Source organism: Aulonocara sp. 'chitande type north' Nkhata Bay, linkage group LG3, assembly GCF_057382095.1.
Source record: "Aulonocara sp. 'chitande type north' Nkhata Bay isolate Kocher_YH1m ecotype deep benthic linkage group LG3, A_spYH_male_GT1.1, whole genome shotgun sequence".
In the NCBI taxonomy this organism is placed as follows: Eukaryota; Metazoa; Chordata; class Actinopteri; order Cichliformes; family Cichlidae; genus Aulonocara; species Aulonocara sp. 'chitande type north' Nkhata Bay.
The window spans coordinates 21,004,262-21,011,015 of record NC_141346.1 but is presented as its reverse complement, the minus strand read 5'-3'; the positions used below and the strand labels follow the sequence as shown (position 1 = coordinate 21,011,015).

The 6,754-nt window shown below is 40.5% G+C and overlaps 1 long non-coding RNA gene across 1 annotated transcript; it reads left to right on the top strand.

The window, feature by feature from the left end:
* The first annotated feature begins 1,713 nt into the window (after positions 1–1,713).
* On the top strand, positions 1,714–5,129 carry LOC147334497 (uncharacterized). Its single transcript, XR_015128586.1, has 3 exons — positions 1,714–1,932; positions 4,582–4,764; positions 4,839–5,129. It is a non-coding gene; the product is annotated as an uncharacterized LOC147334497 (long non-coding RNA).
* The last annotated feature ends 1,625 nt before the right edge of the window (positions 5,130–6,754 follow it).

The window sequence follows — 6,754 nt, the reverse complement described above, 5'->3', positions numbered from 1 at the left end:
ACCAGCACCTCTTCTTCTTGAGGACTCTGAGGAAGAACCACCTGTCCTCAGACATCCTGGTGAACTTCTATCGTTGCACCATCGAGAGCATCCTGACCAACTGTATAACAGTCTGGTACGGGAACTGCTCTGCCTCGGAGCGGAAGGCGTTGCAGAGGGTCGTGAAAAGTGCCCAGCGCATCGCCGGAGCACCACTTCCTGCCATAAAAGACATCTTCAGGAAGCGGTGTCTGAAAAGGGCTGGGAAAATCATCAAAGACCCCAGTCACCCATCACATGGACTCTTCACCCTCCTGCCCTCTGGGAGGCGCTACAGGAGCCTCCGGACTAAGACCACCAGGTACCGGAACAGCTTCTTCCCCACAGCTGTCAGACTCCTGAACTCTGCCTCCTGACATCTGACCCACGTTAAAACATCGACTGAACACACACACACCCACAATGGACAACTGTACCCTCAAACACACAATAATAACATGGACTGAACCACCACTCACAACCACTAGCACTTTATATAGCCTCTGTAGAAATTATCCACATATCTCACTTATCTTAACTGCACTACTGTATAGTTCTGTGTAAATAATCATTCTGTACATACGATAATTTTTAATCCTACAACTGTTTACAACTTGCATAGTTCACGTTTCTGTATAGCTGTATATCTCAGATTCTGTAAAGTTATTTATTTCATATTCTGTATAGTTTTTCATATTTATATCCTGTTCATAGCCTGTACATACTTATAGTTATAGAATATTCATAACATACTTCATACCGTGTACATTATAACATACCATAATAGACCCATTTCTGTAATATACTTACATATCTATATTATTGCTAATATATATTGTAATATATCTATATCATGGCTAAAGCACTTCTGGATGGATGCAAACTGCATTTCGTTGCCCTGTACCTGTGTATGTGCAATGACAATAAAGTTGAATTCTATTCTATTCTATTCTAATATTCAGTACTTACTTTTGAAAGTTTACTCTTCAGCCGCCCCGCTTCAGCCGTCTGCCGCTTTTTTCAGCAAAATTATCCACACCCACCGCTACGCTATGAATTGTGGGATATATGGGACCACGAAGTGTACACCGGACCACAATTCAAATCTGGGGAAATTGACTGCGCATTTGGAGTACACTTCGGATTGGGACAGCCATCGTCACGTCGCTGTGACGTGATAGGTCTCAAAATACGTGCTCCGAAGTGTGTGGTTGCTGGATTGGGACGCAGCTATTCACAGAGACATGACCTCCTTAAGAGGCCCAATACTGTGGCCCTGAGAGGCCAAAGAGACTGCAACTTAAGAAAACACCAGCAATAAGAAAAACGCTGCAAAAGCACACAAAACACAACGGGAATAGGAAAACCGACAACGGAAATAGGAAAAAACAGATTTCCAAAAGCACAAGGGAAGTGTTTCTGGGGAGATAATAACCTGACGGACCAGTTGCAGGAAATAAAATGTGCGAAGAACTGCACTGGGAGACACTTAAAAGAAGTGGAGAATCTATTGGTTTTGTGAGGGAAAAAAAGATGAGAGATTAGCCTAACTGTTAGTCTAAAAATCCGTCATCAGTATTAAATGAATCATGATAAAACACACCTAGCATGTTTTGGATTCCTGCATCTGGTCCGCCGGGTTATTGTCTTTTCTTGTTGTTCTATATAAATCAAATATAAAGAGCGAGTTGTATATACCTTATCAGTAAACCATTAATAAACAAACAAGACTGCTTATTTTGCTTCATATTCCTAATGTCCTTCATCCTGTATCCTACAATAGCTGGTGTGTTCTGTTGTTCTCATTTTTTTTTTCATTTTTTCTCTCTTTTTGCAGGTTTCTCAGTTGGAAGTTGGAACAAAGCAAGATCATTTTGGCTATTGCTGTGACCACAAGCTGGGACTGCAGTTAAGGTCAGAGCTAAGGCTATGGTCATTATTGTGGTTCAGGCTGTGTCCAAGAAGTATGGCTTGATGTGAAGGATAAGGAGAATTTTCAAAATCCTTCATAACACCCTCCAGCGCACTGCTTCTACTTCAGTAATATATCTATTAAGTATTAAAACCAATCATCCTGCACATTCTACAGAAGAATGTATTTGAGTGATAATTCGCTGCTGTTCACTTCTAATGAGGATGATCTTAAAAATGTAAGGGTGGTGCTCCATTGTGTGCTGGAGTAAATAAAGTGATAATTCTATGAATATCTCTGTATACCTTTGATTATTTATAAATGTTTTACCTTCTAAACATGACTGAAGTAATAATTCTTTAGTCATATTGCTTACTGGTACTTGGTAGCTGTGAGGATAAATTCCATGTAACCTAAACAAAACAGCTGATATATCAGTCCTGTGTTAGCTACTTTCTAAATTGTAGAACATACACTGTGTTTATCATGGTAAGAAGGTGGTCATACTATATAACATTAACAATATCCTGAGAAAATCTTCTGTTTTGACTACAAACGCTGACTGTGACAAATGAAGATGTGCTGTGACTAAAAGTCAAGTAGTAATCAGAATCAGAAAAGGGTTTATTGCCAGATGTTGAGCAGATTTACAACATTAGGAAATTGCTGCGGTACTTAGTGCGAAACATACTATAAGAGAAACAAAAAACAAATAAAACAAAAATAAGAAAAGCAGATTGATATATACATAAACGCAGGTGATCAGTGCAAAAATGGAACAGATGCAGAGAACAAAATATACAGTTCATATGTTTGTGGTGGGAACAGTCTTATGGTTATTGCTCATGAGTCCAACAGCAGAGGGGAAGAAACTGCTCTTGGTGAGAGGTTCTGGTCCGGAGCCTCCTGCCTGAGGGGAGCAGGTCAAACAGACTGTGTCCAGGGTGAGAAGGTCAGCTGTGATCTGAGCTGCACGCCACAGTGTCCTGGAGGTGTACAGGTACAGGATCAAGACATTCCTTTGTCTCTGACTACCTCTCCAGCCACTCTGTGCTGGGGGAGGTTTTATTGCAGATACATCCTATCTGAAAGATCTGTTTCTTGTGTGGTAAGCTTCCTGCCCTTTTGTGGCTTCACTGTGTTGTGCATGCTGAACCAATACAGGAATTGAACCATATATTGGGTGTGGGGGAGATTACCATTTTATGACTAAGGATGTTGTTAAAAACAGTTGGAAGTCACGCACACAGAGAGACACACATTCTCACACACTCAATCAAGCACACACACACATACACACACTATCTCACATGCATACACACAGTGTTGGGGAGTAAGGGAATACATGTACCGCCGTTACGTATTTAAAATACAAAATATGAGTAACTGTATTCCGTTACAGTTACCGTTTAAAAAGGTGGTATTCAGAATACAGTTACTTTGTTGAAATAAATGGATTACACTGCGGTACTTTCCTGTTTCATTTTGTCGCGGGTCAGGACTGTTTGGGTTTTGTTTGACAGCTACGTTCTGTTGTTCCAGGCGGCAGCGTTATGGTTGCCATGGTTACAGGGCGACGCTCTCTCTCTCTCTCTGCGACTGTGTGTTTTGAGAGAGCGCCTTTTCGTTGTTGTTGTTGTGCTAAGCTAACAGGCAGAATGCTACAAGCATAGCTCTAAAGAATGTAGCATCATGGGCAGTGTAGTCCGTGTTGCAGGGAGAATGAACTGCCATACACGTTATGTGTCCGTGAGCGAGGAGGGAGAAAAAGGCGAGTGGAAAGGTACGAGTTGTCGTCGAGGAAAAACGGGAGCTGGAAGCATGTAAATATAATAATAACCACTGCAGCCAAGAAGAGTGCCTGACGAGCCCAGTTGTAAGTAAGCTATTAAGACTCGACTGTACACCGTGTTTTCCTCCGAAAACAATAAGTTCCGTTGGAGCAGTCTTTCAACGCCTCTCTCTGTCTCTCACAATAAAAGTTGACCCACACAACAAAGTAAAGCTATTTTTCGGCTATGAGCCGACAGGGACCCCGCCGTATTAGTCAGAGGTCCCTTTACTACAGTTCAGAGTCGCGGACCTTCAGTAATAGTAATAAATCACACAGCAATAGTACATTCACGTTGTTGTAAAAAGCATGATAATATATTAAGTAATCCAAAGTATTCAGAATACGTTACTGTCATTGAGTAACGTAACGGAATATGTTACAGAATACATTTTGGGGCATGTATTCTGTATTCTGTAATGGAATACATTTTAAAAGTAACCTTCGCAACACTGCATACACACACACACACACACACACACACACACACACACACACACACACACACACACACACACACGTTCTTACACATGCATATACGTGCTTACACATACACACACATAGTGCCTTGTCTTAGAACCATTGCGGGGTTTTACAGAGGGAGGTGCTTGTGCTGTGATGTGTATTGTAACAGTTTGTCAATAAGTATCTGTGAGGGAAGCTGCTCTTGGAAGGATTTTGGACATGAGACAGGTGAGCTCCAAGAGCTGGTTCTTGACCAAAAACTTCCCTCGTTAGCGAGTGAAAAACCGGTTGAAGATGTTCTGTTATGTCTTAGAAAATAATAGAAAATTATGTTTTCTTTTCCTTTTGTCTTCAGGGGCAGAGGGGACTGGAGAGAATGACACTGTTCAGTCTTCACTACCCAGAGATGAGGCCATCATACAAGTGAATTCTGAAAATCGGGATGTTGAGCACCCAGCCCACCATGATCAAGTGGAGCTGCAAGATCAAGAGATGATGGACAGAGATCCCTCGACCAAAGGAGAAGCCATGAGGAAAGGTGAGAACAGGTGAGTTTACAGTCATGACGATTCAGGTGCAAATTCTGATTCTTAACATCTTTTTTCCCTACAGGCCTCCCAATTGGAAGCTGGATGAGCAGCACAAAGCAGTCGTGGCTATTGGTTGAGGCCAGGGGCAAGATGAAGGCTTGTTTACCAAGCCAACAATTCCCTCACATTATTCCACTTTAATTCCATGTATTTCTCTAATTTGAGGATGATAAAGTGTACTTGTGACCAGAAAGCAAATCAATTTACCTGATGTATGTAATACAAAATGTAATGTTTTACCAACCATAAAAGAAGCATCAAACAACACTGTTCTTGTTTAGAAAAGTTCCCCCTTTGGAGGATATAGAACCTTTTGGCTCCACTCTGTATCCCAAAAGTAAGGTGAATAAAGACAAGTCTGGATATAAAAATCTCTGCCTACCTTTGATTCCTTTTTCATTTTTTACCTTCTAAATATCACTGAGAAAACACTTCTGCTACAAAATTAACCTGATTATAAAGAAACCAGTGTTTCACAGTGTGTGACTGGACAGTGTGTGACTGGAGCACAGTGGCTGTGGTTTCATGGTCAGAGTTGGGTTACATCAAGTGTAGCAGAGATTCATATAAATTTTAGTTGATGCCCAGATTTATTCACTGAATTCCACCTTTATATAAATTGTATACCATCTAGAAAACACAGCATAAACAGTCTACTATCGGTGTTGGAAATCAGCCAGAACAACTCATAAAACATCTGCTTAGATCTTATGAATTCAGTTGTGTACATCCACAAAAAGCAGCAGCTCAGCTGCTAAGAAAATCTACTGGAGCTCCCAATAGAAATTAGAGGCAACCTGTCTCTGAGCAGACTCCTCTGGTTGTTTATGACCACATGCAGAGGATGTATGTATTTATTATTATACTACAGGGTGGGCCATTTATATGGATACACCGTAATAACATGGGAATGGTTGGTGATATTAACCCTTTAAGACCTACCATAGAACCAAGTCCGCCAGAGCTTATATTATATTTTTACATGCTGTGGAGCCATTTTTGGGAGCATTTCAAGTTGCTATACATCAATACAACCATTATAGCCCAAACTTTAATAATATGTCTGCATTAGGTGCATAGTAATTACATAAATTGCAAAAAAGTGCAATAAACAAAAAAAAAAATGAAAATCGTTTTTGTTTTTTTAACATATATTTCTAGTTAGAGAAATTTAAGAGGCTTATCCCTCAAAACTGTAAATACAAAAAAGTTGCACAAACTAGTTTCCCACCACAGGAAATTGATTTTAAGTGTCTTCATAGTTTTATTTTTGAAATACACCAATTTTTATATACTGCAGGAAAAACGAAAATAAATATTATAGTGCAAATTTGCAAAATAACAGCATATGCATCACAATAAACTATTTCCAGCAGTGCAATATGAGTCCTAAGCATCCCAGAAACGACACAGAAAGTCATGAAGTCAAACATAACTTTTAAAAACACAAGTATAAGCTCATGAGGCCACGATGGTAAAAAAAACCTACATTTCCGCAAAATGACGTCACTTCCGGTTTCGGGCAGGTCATGCGGTCATGTGATAGTTCACGCTGATGAACGTAGGAAGTGTTACAAACAGCTGATTGGATCGGCGAAGCGTGTTTCTGGAATATCATGTTTTTGTTGCTGCAAGTGATTTTTATGCAGTTTTTGCAAAGCTATATGTGGAAGGAAACTGTGACCTAGGACAAGCTGATGGCATAAGATGTAAGTACAACTCCTCCAGTTTCATATGCAAAAAAAATTATTGCGCTAGCTTACGTGGTTGCAGAGCTACCGGGATTTAAAAATAGCTACGCAAAACAGAGCGTGCCCGCTCCGATCGGCTGTAAAGGGTTAAAGTCCTGTTTGTGGCACATTAGTATATGTGAGGGGGCAAACTCCTCAAGATGGGTGGTGACCATGGTGGCCATTTAGAAGTCGGCCATCTTGGATA